General features: G+C 36.2%; 1 long non-coding RNA gene and 1 other non-coding gene across 2 annotated transcripts; one reads left to right on the top strand and one right to left on the bottom strand.

Annotated features, from left to right (window-relative positions):
- Positions 1-767: 767 nt before the first annotated feature.
- Positions 768-17,671, bottom strand: LOC141374118 (uncharacterized). Its single transcript, XR_012380734.1, has 2 exons — positions 17,581-17,671; positions 768-875 (listed from the first exon to the last, which is right to left on the bottom strand). It is a non-coding gene; the product is annotated as an uncharacterized lncRNA (long non-coding RNA).
- LOC112832754 (small nucleolar RNA SNORA62/SNORA6 family) lies at positions 11,538-11,692 on the top strand. The gene has a single exon (XR_003210448.1). It is a non-coding gene; the product is annotated as a small nucleolar RNA SNORA62/SNORA6 family (small nucleolar RNA).
- Positions 17,672-18,174: the final 503 nt, after the last annotated feature.

Here is an 18,174-nt window from a genome sequence, read left to right as displayed (position 1 = left end):
TAAGGTTGAGTTATTGGCAATATATATATGTAATATGTGTAAAATATATATGTGTATACACACACACACAAACACACACACACACACACACATATATATACATACCAAAATATTAACAGTTGGTATCTTTGAGTGAAGAGATTATGAATTAGTAAACACTTAAAAATGGATTTCTGATTTGCAATAGGTCTACCAAAAACATGTATTGTTTTTATAATCCAAAATGATTAGAACAAGAAGTTATTAATAAAAATATAATGTGGCAAAGTTCTGGGAAGACTTAATCTTATACTATAGAAGCTTTGAGGCAGTGATATATACACTTATCTTCCCTTTTGCTTTCTTGAGTTTGACATTGATTTAAGAGAATAATGGAAGTGTAGCTTACTAGATCTATTCTGTAAACAAACATTCAGCAAATTCAGACATGTACAGGCAAGTTTGGTAGTCTGCTGGGATCTATTTGTGTGAAGGAAAGAGGGTCCTGGTAGTGAAAAGTTATTATTTTCTTGATGGTTGATACCACTACGCCCTCCCAAAACTCCATTCACTGTGGCATGGGGGAATATTTAAACTTCCCAAGCACTGGGTGGCATTCCAGTTGAGGAAGACATGCATCATTATAGTAGAGATGGAGTACACAAGCTTAGTTGAGAGTGTTCTTGGGGTAAAGAAGAATTCAGTTAGACGTTCATACAGTAATAACAAGCTTCCTACTCCTTCAGAAAACAATTGTGACCCTCAGGAGAGGAAGCTATGAAAGAGAATGAGTTAAATTAATGCTTTATTAATCAGTGTTGATACAAAGCAAATAGGTCACAGGGCACTCAGTTTCATTAATATTCATCAAAGCATCATTACATTCATGTAGAAGCCTGCAAGGGAAGAGAGACAGTCAGTGGATGATGTCATGAGGATCTTCCCCCTTCTTCTATTATAATAATAATATTATTCTATTATATTCTATTGTAATAGATAATATTATTATTCTAATATCTTCTATTAGAATAATAATCATAAATTCATCTCTTAGATCAACAAATTTAGAGATTTTTAAAATATGCTATTTTATCCTAACTTGTTAAAATCCCTATATACAATTTCATAAGACTGGGGGTGAATTTAAATAAACTTTTCAAAGCAACTGAGCACGTGTTTATGAAATGGTCACACAATGTGTCTAGCACTATATGACATATTGTAGAGGCTAAAGAACTAAGACACTCCCTCTAAAGAAAGATCTTAGGATCTCATTGGGGAGATAATAATAGACATACATGTAGCACACAAACAACCTTACGTATTCTAGGAGGCATAGTAGGGTGAAGTATAGACAAAGTGCAATTTTAGAATAAAACTCTGGATTTGGCTCCCCTGAAAATCCAATCTCAGTTCCTTTTATTACTATTGGGCAAGTTACTTAAGCTCTGCATGCCTCAGCTTCATCTATGAGAATATGGCAAAAAATTAAATCTGCTGCATAAAGTAATCTATATGTCATATGTTTAGAAGAGTGTCTAATACACAGATGGAGCTCAATAAAAACTAGCTCTTATCACCACCATAGGTAAAGAAAAATACTTCTGAGAATACATCTGATACTTGTAAAATACCAATTGCCAGAGCTGGACCAGACTTTTGACAGAAAGTGATGCCTTTTAGAAATGGCACGATCAGATTTCAAAGAACATTTTCAGGTTTGCATTTTATAAAAGGCCAAGGATTATTCATCCCAATGACAGCTACAAATCATTCCCAGACAGAAAAGAAAGTGGAAAAAATATGTCAGTTGATTATTTTCTTTAAAAAAAAAAAAATCTCAGATCACAGATTGGAGGTTTCTCTTGAAATTTTGAAAAAGTCCACATTTCACAATGATGACAATCCTGAGGATATAGGAAAATCATTTCCCATGCAAGAAGAAGAAACTATCTAAAGAAGAGATAAGAGTGTGCCATGAAATCAAAAAAGGTAAGAAAATAATATTTATTCAGTCAGTCAGTCAACAAACATATTAAGTGCCTACTACATAAGACATGGCACTGGGATCTAGAATCTAAAATTAAAATAGTCCGGGCGCCTGGGTGGCTCAGATGGTTAAGCGTCTGCCTTCGGCTCAGGTCATGATCCCAGGGTCCTGGGATCAAGTCCCGCATCAGGCTCCCTGCTCAGCGGGGAGCCTGCTTCTCCCTCTGCTTCTCTCTCTCTCTCTCTCTCTGTCTCTCATGAATAAATAAATAAAATCTTTAAAAAATAAAATAAAATTAAATTAAATTAAATTAAAATAGTCCGTACGTACCCTTAAGAGTTTTTGACAGTTAAGTGATAAAATGCAATGTGATAAAGGTTAGAACAAGTCCCTACAGAAGGCATGCAAGGGGTATACAAGGCAGGGATCAGGAAAGGCCTCCTGGAGAAGAGGCTTCTGGATGGAAGGCAGGATGAAGTACTGCAGGTACTTTACTATGGCTAGAGCAGCAGTATGGTAAAGCACGGCATGGAGCTAAGCCTGAAGACTGAAGTCCAGGCCATGTGAAGTTCTGCCTTTATTCTGAGACCAAACTGAATCCATTGAAAGATCTAAGGAAGGGGAATGATTTAACTATTTTCATTTTTGTAAAATAACACTCGTATACTAGAAGCAAATTGGAAAGTGGACCAGAGCTGAGCTTTTATGAATTTTGTAGCCAAAAATCTTGTATGGTTTTCTATCTATATGAAGTCTGTGAAGTTCAATGAAACTCCCTTTCTCTTAAATCTGTGTGGCTTGCTGATCCAGTCCAGGGCTATTATCCATTCATCATCAGTTCTCCTCATACTCCTACTCAGTTCCCTATAATTAATATGGCTGTCACAGTAGATGAAGAAAAGGAGGTTGAGGTATGAACTTGCTTTTTCTCTTTTTCAAATAGAAACTAACAGACACTTGGGGACCCCATACCACGAAGAGAGAGTATTATGCAGTGGTTAATAGCACAGGATCTTGATTAAAAGGCCAGTTTTGCCCATTGCTCTCTAAGTGAACTTGGGCAAATTTGTCAATATCTCTGGTCTCAGTTTATTATGAGATATGACTAAAATCATGTCTGCCTTGTATTAGTCAAAACTGGCTAACTACTGTAACAAATGAACCAAATCTCAAAGGCTTATCACAATAAAAATTTATTTCTGGCTGAAGTCAAGAAAAGGCATGAACTCAAATGATAAAATAAGTTAAAGGTAGCAGGATAAAAGCAATGCATTCAGAAATTATTTTTCATATGCACATATAATAACTAATGAGAAGACATCATCATAGAAAAACTTCATTTACATTAACAACAAAGAAGATTAAATACTCTGGAATAAATGTAAAAGGAAAGGTGCAAAAACGAGGAACAACAGGGGTGAGGAAAACACTCCTGAAAGCTATAGAAGGAGAGCTGGACAAATGGAAAGACACTCCATTTTTGTTTTTGTTTTTGTTTTTGTTTTTGTTTTTTAAGAGAGAGAGTGTGCACTGGGGGAGGAAAGGCAGAGGGAAAGGGAAAGAATCTTAAGCAGGCTGTATGCTCAGCTCAGAGCCCAACACGGGGCCCAATCTCACGACCCTGAGATCATGACCTGAACCAAAAATCAAAAGTCGTAGGCTTTAACCAACTCAGCCACCCAGGCACCACAACACTCCCAGTTTTTGGGTAGCATGACTCAATATCATAAATTGACCATTCTTTCTAAGTTAATGTAAAATTTAATACAATCCAAAGAAAGACACAAATAAGCTTTCTTATGGAGGTAGACAAGTTGATATTAAAAATCATGTGGAACAGCCAAACTGTGGAAAGAGCCAAGATGTCCATCGACAGATAAATGGATAAAGAAGATGTGGTATATATACACAATGGAATATTATGCAGCCATCAAAAGGAATGAGATCTTGCCATTTGCAACCATGTGGATGGAACTGGAGGGTGTTATGCTGAGTGAAATAAGTCAATCAGAGAAAGACATGTATCATATGATCTCACTGATATGAGCAATTCTTAATCTCAGGAAACAAGCAGAGGGTTGCTGGAGTGGGGGGAGTGGGAGGGATGGGGTGGCTGGTGATAGACATTGGGGAGGGTATGTGCTATGGTGAGCACTGTGAATTGTGCAAGACTGTTGAATCACAGACCTGTACCTCTGAAACAAATAATACAATATATGTTTAAAAAAAAGAAGAAGAAGATAGCAGGAGGGGAAGAATGAAGGGGGGGATATCTGAGGGGGAGACGAACCATGAGAGACGATAGACTCTGAAAAACAAACTGAGGGTTCTAGAGGGGAGGGGGGTGGGGGGATGGGTTAGCCTGGTGATGGGTATTAAGGAGGGCACGTTCTGCATGGTGCACTGGGTGTTATGTTACAAACAATGAATCATGGAACACTACATCAAAAACTAATGATGTAATATATGGTGATTAACATAATAAAAAAATTTTTTAAAAATCATGTGGAAAGACAAACATGCAAGAAAATCCAAGAATACACTGAAAAGGAAAGACTGGGAAGAAGGAATAGCTCTAATCAACATAAAATATGCTATATAGTCTTTGTAATTAAAATGGTGTGGTACTGGTGCATGAACAGACCAACAAAGAGAATAGATAAGCAAACCCAGACATGGACCCAGGTACATATGGAAATTGAGTATACGGTAAAGGCGGCATCACAAATTACTAGGAAAAATACTGTAACTTTAATAGATTGTTCTGAGACAACAGGATAGCCATTTGGAATAAAATAAAATTAGATCCACACTTCACACACCATACATGAGCATAAACTCCAAATGTAAAACAGGGATCTAAATGTAAAAAAAAAAAATTGTAATTTACTAGAAGAAAACACAGGTGAATAGGTAAATTCCTCCTCAACCATGGTGTAAGAAAAGATTTCCTAACTAGGACGCAAACCCAGAGGCAATTTTTAAAATACTGAAAACTGGCTATATAAAAATAAAAATTTACCTGTATGACAGAAAAATCATAAATAAAGTCAAAGATAACAAACTTTGAAAAGGTGTTTACAACATAGCTCTAACTATAGATAGAATACTAATATTGCTAATATATAATGAACTTAAAAACTGAGGGGAAAAGAATCTTTAAAAACTCATTAAAATGGAGAAAAGGCAGAGAAGGCAATTCACAAACAACTTAAAAAAATGACCTGTGCATATAAGAAAAGGTATTTAGCCTCATTCATAATTAGAGAAATACAAATCAAAACAATACTGGTATATAATTATCAGATTGGCAACAATTTAAAAATATAACAACACATTCTGTAGAGAAACAGGCACTCTCATACATTACTGTGAGGAATGCAAACTAGGACAAGTTCTTGGGAGGGAAATTTGGCAATACCTAAAAATTACATCTACATTTACCCTTTGACTCAGCAAGCCCACTTTTTTATTTAATTCTAGTACAGTTAACATACAATATTATATTAGTTGCAGGTGTACAATATAATGATTCAACAATTCTATACATTACTCAGCACTCATCATGGTAAGTGTATCCTTAATCCTTATCATCTATTCCCCCCGTTTGCCCCCCGCCCTGCTCTCTGTTGGCCATCAGTTTCTTCTCTAAAGAGTCTGTTTTTGGTTCATCTCTTTTTTTCTTTATTTCTTAAATTCCACATATGAATGAAATCATATGGTATTTGTCTCTCTCTGATTTATTTCATTTAGCATTATACTCTCTAGATCCATACGTGTTGTTGCAAATGGAAGATTTCATTCATTTTTATGGCTGAGCACTATTCCATTGTATGTATGTATACCACACCCTCTTTATCCATTCATTTATTGGTAGACACTTGGGCTGCTTTCATAATTTGGCTACAATAAACATAATAAACATAGTATATTATAATGCTATAATAAACATAGGGCTGCATATACCTTTTTGATTAGTGTTTTTGTATTCTTTGGGTGAATACTCAGTAGTGGAATTACTGGAGCATAGGGTAGTTCTATTCTTAATTTTTTGAGGAAACGCCATACTGTTTTGCATAGTGGCTGCACAGTTTGCATTCCCACCAAGAGTGCACGAGGGTTCCTTTTTCTCCGTTATTTTTGCCAACACTTTTTGTTTCTTATGTTTTTTATTTTAGCCATTCTGACAGGTGTGAGGTGATACCTTATTGTGGTTTTAATTTGTATTTCCCTGATGATTAGTGTTGTTGAGCATCTCTTCATGTGTCATCTGTATTGTCTTCTTTGGAGAAACGTCTGTTAATGTCTTCTGCTCATTTTTTTTTCATTGATTTGTTTTTTCAATGTTGACTTTCATAAGTTCTTTATGTATTTTGAATACTAACCCTTTATTGGGTGTGTCATTTACAAATAACTTCTCCCATTTAGTAGGCTGTCTTAGTTTTGTTGATTGTTTCCTTTGCTGTGCAGAAGCTTTTAGAGGTAGTCCCAATAGTTTGTTTTTGCTTTTGTTTCCCTTCCCGGAGACATATCTAGAAAAATGTTCCTATAGCTGAAGTCAGCGAAATTACTGTCTGTCCTCTCTTCTAGGATTTTTATGGTTTCAAGTCTCACATACAGGTCCTTAGTTCATTTCGATTTTTTTTTCATATGGTGTAAGAAAGTGGTCCAGTTTGATTCTTTGCATGTGGCTGTCCAATTTTCCCACACATTTGTTGAAGAGACAAACTGTCTTCTTCCCATTGCATTTTCTTGCCTCCTTTGTTGAAGATTAATTGACCATATAATCATGGATTTATTTCTGGGCTCTCCATTCTGTTCCATTGATCAATGTGTCCTATTTTTGTGCCAGTACCTTACTTACTGTTTTGATTACCCAGTTTTGTAGCATATCTTGAAATCTGGGATTGTGATACCTCCAGTTTTGTTTTTCTTTTTCACCAAAATTGCTTTGGCTATTTGGAGTCTTTTGTGGTTTCATATAAATTTTAGGATTATTTGTTCTAGTTCTGTGAAAAATACTGTTGGCATTTTGATAAGGATTGCATTAAATCTGTAGATTGCTTTGAGTATTACAGACACTTTAATAATATTTGTTCTTCTAATCCATGAGCAAAGAATGTCTTTCCACTTCTTTGTGTCATCTTCAATTTCTTTCATCAATGTTTTATAGTTTCCAGACTACAGATCTTTCTGTACTTTCTGATTAAGTTTATTCCCAGGTATTTTATTATTTTTGGTGCAATTGTAAATGGGCTTTTTTGTTTTGTTTTAAGGTTGAATTTATTTAGATTAATAAAACACATATTTATCTTTCTGCTGCTTCATTATTTGTGTATAGAAATACAGCAGATTTCTGTATATTGATTTTATATCCTGTGACTTTACTGAATTCATTTATCAGTTCTAGAAATTTTTTGGTGGAGTTTTCAGAGTTTTCTATATATAGTATCATGTCATCTGCAGATAGTTTTACTTTTTCCTTACCAATTTGGATGCCTTTTATTTCGTTTTGTGTCTGATTGCTGTGTCTAGGACTTCCAATACTATGTTGAATAAAGGTGGTGAGTGGATATCCTTGTCTTGTTCTAGACCCTAGGGGGAAAGCTCTTAGTTTTCCACCATTATGATGTTCACTGTGGATTTTTCATATATGACCTTTATTTTATTGAAGTATGTTCCCTTTAAAACTATTGTGTTGAGGGTTTTTATCATGGATGGATGTAGCACTTTGTAAAATGCTTTTTCTGCATCTATTGAGAAATCGTAAGGTCTTTATCCTTTCTCCTGTTGATGTGATGTATCATGTTGATTGATTTGCGAATATTGGACCACTCTTGCATCCTAGGAATAAATCCCACTTGATCATGGTGAATGATTTTTTTAAATGTATTGTTGGATTCAGTTTCCTACTATTTTGTTGAGGATATTTGCATCTATGTAAATCAGAGATATTGGCCAGTAGTTCTCATTTTTGGTAGTGTCTTTATCTGGTTTTGGTATCAGGGTAATGCTGTTCTTATGGAATTAATGTGAAAACTATCTTTCCTCTTCTATTTTCTGGAAACTATCTTTCCTCTTCTACTTTGAGAATAGGCATTAACTCTTCTTTATATGTTTGGTAGAATTTACCTATGAAGCCATCTGGAAGTGGATTTTTATTTATTGGGAGTTTTTTTTATTACTAATTTAATTTCATTGCTGATAATTAGTCTGTTCAAATGTTCTATTTATTCCTGATTCAGTTTTGGGAGGTTATATATGTTTCCATTTGTTCTAGGTTATCTGATTTATTTTGGCATATAATTTTTCATAGTATTCTCTTATAATCCTTTGTATTTCTCTGGTGTCAGTTATTATTTCTCCTCTTTCATTTCTGATTTGGAGTTCTCACTCTCTCTCATGAGTCTGACTAAATGTTTATCAATTTTGTTGATCTTCTCAAAGAACCAGCTCCTGGTTTCATTGATTTGTTCTATATTTGTTTGTTTGTTTGTTTTATAATATTTATTTATTTATAGTTTCTATACTATTTATTTCTGTTCTGTTCTGTTATTATTTCCTTCCTTCTGCTCATTTTGGATTTTGTTTGTTCTTCTTCTTAGGTGTAAGGGTAGGTTATTTGAGATTATTTTTTTGTTTCTTGAGGTAGGCCTATATTGCTATAAACTTCCCTCTTAGAACAGCTTTTGCGGCATCCCTAAGATTTTAGGTCATTGTGTTTTCATTTTCATTTGTCTTCATGTGCTTTTTTATTTCCTCTTTGGTTTCTTGGTCGACCCTTTCATTGTTTAGTAGCATGTTATTTAACCTCCATGTATTTGTGTTCTTTCCAGATTTTTTTCTTGTGATTGATTTCTAGTTTCATACTACTGTGGTTGAAAAAGATGCATGGTATGACTTCAGTCTTTTTGAATTTGTTGAGAGTTGTGTTGTGGCCTAATAGGTGATCTATCCTGGAGAATGTTCCATGTGCACTTGAAGAGAATGTGTATTCTCCTGTTTTAGGATGGAATATTCTGAATATATCTGTTAGAGTTATCTGGCCCAATGTGCCATCGAAAGCCACTGTTTCTTTGTTGATTTTCTGTTAGGATGATCTCTCCACTGATGTTAAGTGGGGTGTTAAAGTACCCTACTATTATTGTATTAGTATCAAATATTTTATGCTTGTTATTAGCTGCTTTATGTATTTGGGTGCTCCCATAATGGGCACATACATATTTATAATTGTTGTAATTGTTATACCTTTTTGTTGGATTGTTCCCTTTATGATTATATGGTGTACTTCTTTGTCTCTTGTTACAGTCTTTGTGTTGGAGTCTTTTTTGATAAATATTATTGGTTTCAGAGGTACACGTCTGTGATCCATCAGCCTTATGTAATACCCAGTGCTCATTATATCACATGCCCTCCTTAACGTTTATCACCCAGTTACCCCATCCCTCCACTCCCCTCAACCCTGAGCAACTCTCAGTTTGTTTCCTATGATTAAGAATCTCTTATGGTTTGTCTCCCTCTCTGGTTTCATCCTGTTTTATTTTTTTCCTCTCTTCCTCTATGACCCTCTGTTTTGTTTATTTTAGAGTCGATTTTGGCCAACATATGTATTGCTACCCTGGCTTTCTTTTCACTTCCATTTACATAATAAATGTTTTCTTATCCCTTCACTTTTGATCTGCATGTGTATTTAGGTCTCAAATGATTCTCTTGTAGGCAGCATATAGACAGGTCTTGTTTTTTTTATCCATAGCAAGTCCACTTTTAAGACTTTATCCAGAAGATACCCTCCAATAATACAAAAAATACATTTGCATGGGTTATTAATCACAGCATTGTTCATTGTTGCAAATATTGGAAACAATGCAAATGTCTAAATATAAGAGAGTGGTTAAATAAGTTACATACATCTACACAGCTGTAGGAAGAAAAAACTACAAGAGGATTTCTATGAACTAAGATGGACTGTTTTCCAGGATACATTAAGTAGAAATAAGACAAGTGCAAAGGAGTACCTATTATGTGCCATCTTTTATAAAAGAAAGAGAAATAAAATATACATGTATCTACTCATTTCTGCTCCCCCCCCAAAAAAAAGATAACCTGAAACTAAAGATTACTTACTTACAGAAATAAGAGGGAGGGGCATGAGGTGGAAGGGATGATGGCAACAGGGTAAGAAACAGTTCTTTGAGTATAATTCTTTGTACAGTTCTGAATCTTAGAAACCATGATAATATTTCATCCACCAAAAATACAAATAAGTAATTCAAATCAAAGAGGATGAGAGAAGAACCCAAAATTCATACAAATAATAACAAATGAGTCTAACTCTATTACAAACTACACTACCCTGAAGGGGGTGGGGAAGAAAAGAGTAAACCTAAATAAGTTTGAAAACAGTATTTTGACTATGTGCTCTTAAGACTAAAGACAAAAGGAAATGTACACAACCACTGTATACTAGTTACTCACTTCCTCCACCCCCCAAAGGGGCATGAGTTAGTTATTCTGAAACTAGTTCATGTATCTTTTAGGACTGTGCAAACAAGTAAATAAATTTTGAATAATGAAAAGCAGATTTCTTACTGTCAGAGAAAGGAGTTACAAATAAGAAAAAGTATAACCGTAAGTAAATATTTTAATTTTTAGGGTTATCCTTGGAAAAAAGACCCCAGGGTTGGAGCAGGGAAAGTATAAAATTAGCCTGAAACATCTTGTGGTGCAGGAAAAAGATGTGCTCAAAAAAATAATGGGCAATGTTGAAAGGACACAGAAATCAACTTGAAGAGACTCCCAATGGTCAAATCTGGGTCAGTTTGAAGAACAAAGTAATGATAGTAAAGGATTAGAACATACAGAATAAAATAAATATTTCTCTCTCTCTCTCTCTCTCTCTCTCTATATATATATATATATATATGAGGAAAAAAAGAAAACCTCTCTTCTTTACAGAATTTTAATTAATGTCAAAAAATGATGGAAATTAAAAAATTCATTTGGAAATTAGTGGGTTAATATAGGATAAGGTACAGGGTATTTACATAGTTTTAAAGTATCTCTTTATAAGATACTAATTAAATACAAAGGGAAAAATAGTCCCTTTATCGTACAGAAATCCATTAGACACTACCTTAACCAAGTGATCAAAATTAACATCACCAGAAATAAGCTACATCAACATCATAGACTCCAAGTACAATGAGTTGAGAAAATTACAATGTCACTTCTGTGGCATTTATATGTATAATATGAATTTAATCATTATTGATTTAATCATAATCTAGATCCTGGACCATAAAATGGGCATTTATGGGATAATTGGCAAAAGCTGAATAATGTATGTAGATTAGTTAATAGTATAGTATCAATGTTAATTTCCTGATTTTGAAAATTGTACTGTATTTAAGTAAAATGTTAATATTTAGGGAAGTTGAATAAAAGGTATATGGAAATTTTATACTATATTTTGTACCACTGTTGCAAATTCTTATTAATCTGAAACTATTTCAGTATAAAAATTTTAAAAAAATACTAAAGAAAAAAAAGCATTTTAAAATCCTGCCATCCTGCACATTGTTAGAGCTTAGAGTTGAGGCCGCTGGCTGGCCGATGAACTCACAAGTGTAGGTAGTGTGCTACATGAGGGGCAAGTCTTTTCACTAACACCACAAGGGTCTCTGGCCCAATGAGTGGAGTTTGATAGTAATTCTTGCTCCAAGTATAATTCAAATGTGTCAGCTTTAAGGAGAAATCCTTTTTTAAATGATCTGTATTTTCTTTTCTCCATATTTCTTAACTGCTTGGGCCTCACATGTTACTGGACCTTTTCGATTTTCAGAACAACTTGATGAATCCTGCTATAAGGTCCTAAAAAGGGAGCTCACTCAGGAGGTCTGATGTGATGGATGCTCGCCAGGGAAGTTCTGCGCATGCGTGGCACCATTTCCCGAGAACACCCATGGTAGGTCACGCCTGATCTCTACTTCTACGGCGATCCTGAAGAGATTGAAAAGGAAGAGCAGGCCACTGCTGAAAAGGCTGTGACCAAGGCAGAATTGAATTTCAGGGTGACTGGACGGCTCCAGCTCCTGAGTTCACTGCTACTCAGCCTGAAGTCGCAGACTGGTCTGAAGGCGTGCAGGGGTCCTCGGTGCCTATTCAGCAATTCCCTACTGAAGACTGGAGCGCCCAGCCGGCCACTGAAGACTGGTCTGCAGCTCCCACTGCTCAGGCCACTGAATGGGTAGGAACAACCACTGAGTGGTCTTAAGCTGCTCTTCCACAAAGGCAAACAAAATGGAAATAGAAATGGAAAAGGCTGACGGAAAATAAACAGTTTGCAAAAAAATAAATAAAGTAAAATCCTGCCATCTATGGTTATATAAAATTTTGTTTTTAAAGGAATAACCTGACACCCTCTCAAAATAAAAGGATATTTTCTTCTCAAAATAAAAATGTTAAACATTTGCTTTATGAAAAGCTAAAAAATATACATGGAAAGATGTACATATATATTGTAAAGATTTTCTTTGAGAGAGAGAAAATGCATAAGCTGGGGGAGTGGAAGAGGGAGAAGCAGGCTCTCTGCTGAGCAGGGAGCCCCATACAGGGCTCAATCCCAGGACCCTGGGATCATGAGCTGAGCCGAAGGCAGACACTTAACCAACTCAGCCACCCAGGTGACCCTGGAAAGATATTTTTTTATATAAATTCTCCCACAGATCAGTATGTTCCCTCTCTCTGACTCATTATTTTAATTTTCCAAGTATTGCTCATATTTTCAGAGGATATGATCCAAGTAATGATATAATTTTTCTATGAATAAACTCCTAGTGATTGTACTCAATGGTCATTGACTGTCTTTACAGTCTAATTTTATGTATATATTGTTCTAGGCAGATGTCAGGGAGTTCCTTTTCTGTCCAAGTCATCAGCTGTAATTTAGCAGTAAAGAAGAGTTGGCCCACATGTGACAAGTACTCATGTGCAATTATGAAGTTTTCTTCTCTATTTCAGAAAGAAAGGTGAAGAAATGGAGAACAGGATAAAGGCCTGGAATCCCTGCTGCTCCAGAAGGGTGAGGACAGTTTGGTCAACTATAAGACCCTTCACTACTCTGTGCTTTTTTCACATTCTTAGTTTCAGGTTACATTGAAGTGTGCTTTAGTTTCTTAAAATATATTTATTTACAACAAGCAGCTAATTAGGATGAATGCTTTTTAAATTTCATTTTAATGAAATGTTTTGCTTTGGAGAACTCAAATAAAACCACAGCAAGTCCCCTGACTTTACCACCAGAGGGCATATGACATTAAGAAATAGGACCAACAAAGCCCACTTGCTTCTGAGATTCTCTGATTTCATGGTTTGAAATCTGTAGTTCGCCACTTCCAGAAATAAACTCATTCAGAAGACAAATAAGGTATGTGCAGATGAGGACAAGAAGAGGTTAGGAGTGAAAAACTCACTCTTTTATAAGAATATAATCCTCAACCTTGTTCTCGAAAGTGCTCACCTACATTCATTTATTAATTACATTATTGATTTAGGTTAAACACTCCATTCAGTATTGCAAAAGGTTGGCAGTAATGAATTGTGATGTTTCCTCTCCTGGTGATGTTTAAGAAAAATATCGGCTGGCTAATGCAATGGAATTCAGAAAATGAGGGATGAGCTAGTCCAGAATCAATGAGGCCAAGGTCTTTGAGTTCAATTTGTATATGGATCAGTGAACATCTCTGAAAATCAGGTCCACCCCCTCACTGTGACCAGTAGGTGCACATTGTGGGTCACAGAGGGCATGCAGAGAGTGCATGTGCATGAGCACCCAGCCAGCCCCACGCTAGAGAACTGAATCAAAATGAGTGCTCATTCTACTGATGTTGGGTTGATGAGATCTCCTTACAAATACATGGTATTTTGATCTTGAAGTTAGAAATTACTTGGAGTAAAAACAATTCAAATTTCCCTGTTCCTCCTACCATCATTCTCCCATTTCCCCCTTTCTTATTTCTATTTCCTTTCTCACCTAAGCCCCAACCCCCCCTTTTTTCCTTTGATTGGCACATACATGGAAAAAGTGATGAACTATTGATTTTAATGGTTTAAAACTTATTTCAATTCTGCTAATAGTTGTGCTGAAACTGTCTGAATGGGCAGGTGATCTTAGGCTTGGACTTGAATCCAACTGGTCTCTGCATGAAACGGTACCTCACTCAGTCATTATACTGAAGTCATTTTCTCCACATTGTATAAAAATCTCTCACACTCATTTCACAGATGAGCAATTTTGAGGGAAACTGTGCATGTTAGTTGGAATCAGTAAGATATTTCTATATCTAAAACAGTCCATGTTAGTTTGAGGATGGTCATGACTAATACTGCATTTGTACAGCTGAAATACCAGTGCACCACATTTTTCTCCCACGATGCTTCCAAATCTCTCTAAACAGGTAAAAGCAAACTAGAGAGCTAATTTTCTTGGCTAATTTAGCCAAAAACGGTGTAAGTATTTGTGATATATCAAGAAGGATGGTTGTGCCTTATCTGGAATGTTTTTATATTATTCTAACATGTTTGAGATAATTGCAATGTTTCTTAATTTTTTCAGAATAGTCCCAGAAGTAATTATATAAATGTTCTGCATTGCCTAAAATTTACTGAAGTCTATTTTTTGCTAATATAGCTCATTATTCATTCCCACTTTATCACCTTCAGCTTTTTAATCAGTCTACTATTATAGGATTTAGTGTTTCTCTTTAGATGTGAGTGTTGAGCCCTAGCTCTGATAGATGAAAATCATCTTTTGAATCTGCCAATTCTGACTGTTCTTACTGCTGTGATACCTTTGAGAACCAGATTCTTCTTTAATAAAGTTGAGTGGGTTTCAAAAGCAAACCTGCCTTCATCACATTTTGCACCCCCCCGCCGCCAGGCCCTGCTCAGTGTGAAGCCCATGGAAATTGATACTATTCTTTTGCTTTGAGCATATGACTAACCTCTGTGAGTCCATATTGGAAATGACAGAGAGAGAGACCATACCATGAGCTTAACAGAGTTCACTTTCCCATCCCCAGCCACTCATTTGTGTGCCCATGAATTATACTGTTTTGGGGAATATCCAAAGCTAAGTTAGTTTATATATAGCAACTGTTTGTAGGGCAGCCAGATTTTGCTGACATCCGAGAATAGAATGTTAGGGTATACTGGATAGAACCTCACCCTAAGGATCCAGGTTGAGATTGAGGTTACACCCTCACACCTGGGTAGGCTTCAATATGTCCCCCAGGTAGCAGGGGTGGAAACGTCAAATACTACCTAGATATATGGAGAATATGCAGCTTTCTTTATTTTCTATCATAGATTTACTCTTCCTCATAAACATCCACCTTACTGAGTACCAGGGGATGGAGAACACTCTTTTAAACTTGCCAATAATAGGTATTATTGTCTCTTCTCTTTTAAATGGACTCTTCTATGACGCATTTTCTTTTGGATAAACGTTAAATCTTTCCTACTTCCTTTCTCTTCCTTTGCTCTTTCCAAAGATAGGGAGAATGGGGCTGATATGATCACATGGCAGCAAGATCAAGGCATGACAGCGCTCCTGATCCCTAGTGAATGGTTTGGTCCCCTCCCAGCTGATGTGTCACTGGGTCCACACTGGCCTTTGGAACATTATGCTGGCACCTACTATAGTCCTGACCATTTGCCTCTGATGTGTCTTCTCACACTGCAGCAATTTGTGCATCCTCAGGCCTCTGCGAATTCTCTGGTCTTCTAAGCGCCAACACATCCACTCATTGAAGCCTAAGAGACCTCCTAAGAGTCAAAGTTCTGTCTCATCCATCTAGCCACTTGCCAAGGCCACAATTATTCCATCACTTCACATGTCTGAAAGGCTCTTTCCTCCAGAGTTTCAAGCAGTGATAGGGGAAAAAATGGACTCTTCTTTGAACTTTCTAAGCAGGATACATATACTGAAAAAACTGCATCTCTGATTCTCCTTACTTTCTTCCTCAGCAGTCCACAGCATGGAAGGGAAAATATCCCATTACCTGTAAGGAACTTATTTTTATATCCTTTGCATACCCTCTCTCTTTATATCCTTTCTGAGGTGGTATTTTGTCTTTTTTTTCTGAAGTCATAGCAGTGGACAGGTTTCAGAGAGAGAAGCTAGTTCACCCACCAAGAAAGAGGCATCTGGAGAGATTCCAAAAATATTCTGTCATACCTAACTTGTATATAAGCTTCAGTTTCCTCAGCCAAAAAGTGGGGAAAATAAACCTGGACCCACTCTCCAGGGATGAAGAGCTCTATGTCACTCTTGATATCCTTCTGGATAAAAACTCTAGGAAGTGGAATGTTATAGATCTCTATTTCAGAGAGGGCTTGCCCTCTCAAGAAGTCTATGCTAGTACACAATTCCACCTGCCAGATTAGCCATAAGACAGCATGTCACACACACACACACACACACACACACACACACACACACACACACACAGAACCATTCTCTACTCATACCCTCCCTCTCTTTGAAAATGCCCTTCAATCTGTGTTAGGCTCAAACAGCAAGACACCGATTAAAATTTCAATATAGTTACAAGTCTAGCGAGTTAACTTTTCTTAAATGATTCAAAAACCTTAAAAACACAACTTACAAGCACCTGTAAGAGAATTATTCATTCAGTAAATATTTTGTGAGCATCTACTATGTGACAAGTATTGTGCTGGGTTCTTGGATGCATCAGTGGTCAAAACCAACCCAAAAACCCACAACAAAACAAAGGAGGCAGGAGGAAACTTTTGGAGATGATGTAGGAGTTTATGGCACTGATTGTGGCAATGGTTTCACAGGTGTATATTTACCTCCAAATACATCAAGTTGTATACATCAAATACAATCATCCATCAATATAGCAGTTTGAAAAGTAGACTATGACCCTTGCCCTCATATTTGACAAGAAGGGAAAAGGATGAGAAAAAAGGAGGCAGATAAGCAATATACTTAAAGTATACATATATATAAATAAATAATATTGTACATTAGGAACAGACAAGTAGATTAATAGGAAAAGTGGAACACAAATTATTACAATGATTAAAGTAGTTATTGTTTTACCCTCACTTAGCATATTAAAGATTATTGACTCACTTATTCATATTTCTCAATTTATACCTTCCAGTGTTAAAGTAACCTTTAACCAACAGAGAAAGAAATATTATCTCAGACCACCAAATGCTGCAGTTTGCAGGTTATGATCAATTAATCCTTAATCAAGACCTGGGGCGGGGCGCCTGGGTGACTCAGTTGTTAAGCATCTGCCTTCAGCTCAGGACATGATCCCAGAGACCCTGGGATCAGGCCCCGCATCAGGCTCCCTGCTCAGCAGGAAGCCTGCTTCTCCCTCACCCACTCCCCCTGCTTGTGTTCCCTCTCTCGCTGTCTCTCTCTGTGTCAAATAAATAAAAAAAAATCTTAAAAAAAAAAAAAAAAGACCTGAGGCTTTGTTGAAATTTCCAGAGTGATTCAGACTTAATCCAGTGGCCATTTTTGCCTTCCCTGTCTGCCCCCCCTCCTCTTTCTAGCGTCACAGGGTACTTACAATGTCAGTGGGTCTTTTCAAGACCACATCTTTCTTTCTTTCTTTCTTTTTTTTACATCTTTTACACTGTTCTGACTTCTGGCGATCTGTCATGTTTTTCTGAAATGATATGTTCTTAAAGGTTTCCTTGGCCAGCAAAACACACTGTTGTCCTTTCATTATTATAAATAATTTTGGAATGATTTGTTAGCATTATGATCAACTTATGACGCCTTGTTAGCATCTCTTGATAATTAGTTCAACCATCCAAGAGGTTTTGTTTCCTAGAAGATGAGAGATTGTGTTTACTCTGAGTAATATGGTGAATCTATCTTCTTTCAACCCTCAATTTCTACACATGTATTCCTACGCGGCTGGTCACAATCTTTCTTACTCTTGGTATACCTCTCACTTTTTCAGAACTCCTAGGATTACTCATAATTCTCTTTACCTTGCCTACATACAGGAAAAGCATATATTTATGTTTAATAAGGGACCATATATCCAATAAAAGAAACAGAACACTCACATATGTCAACACAACCATTCCCTTAAAATTAATAAAAATTAAGCATATCTATTATGTTCAATCTTCTTTCATATCACAATGTCTTT

The sequence above is a fragment of the Callorhinus ursinus genome, unplaced genomic scaffold (genome assembly GCF_003265705.2).
Source record: "Callorhinus ursinus isolate GAN/ISIS: 27379988/994484 unplaced genomic scaffold, GSC_fseal_2.0 scaffold14, whole genome shotgun sequence".
In the NCBI taxonomy this organism is placed as follows: domain Eukaryota; kingdom Metazoa; phylum Chordata; class Mammalia; order Carnivora; family Otariidae; genus Callorhinus; species Callorhinus ursinus.
The sequence above is the reverse complement of the archived record's forward strand: the minus strand, read 5'-3'. Positions and strand labels throughout refer to the sequence as shown.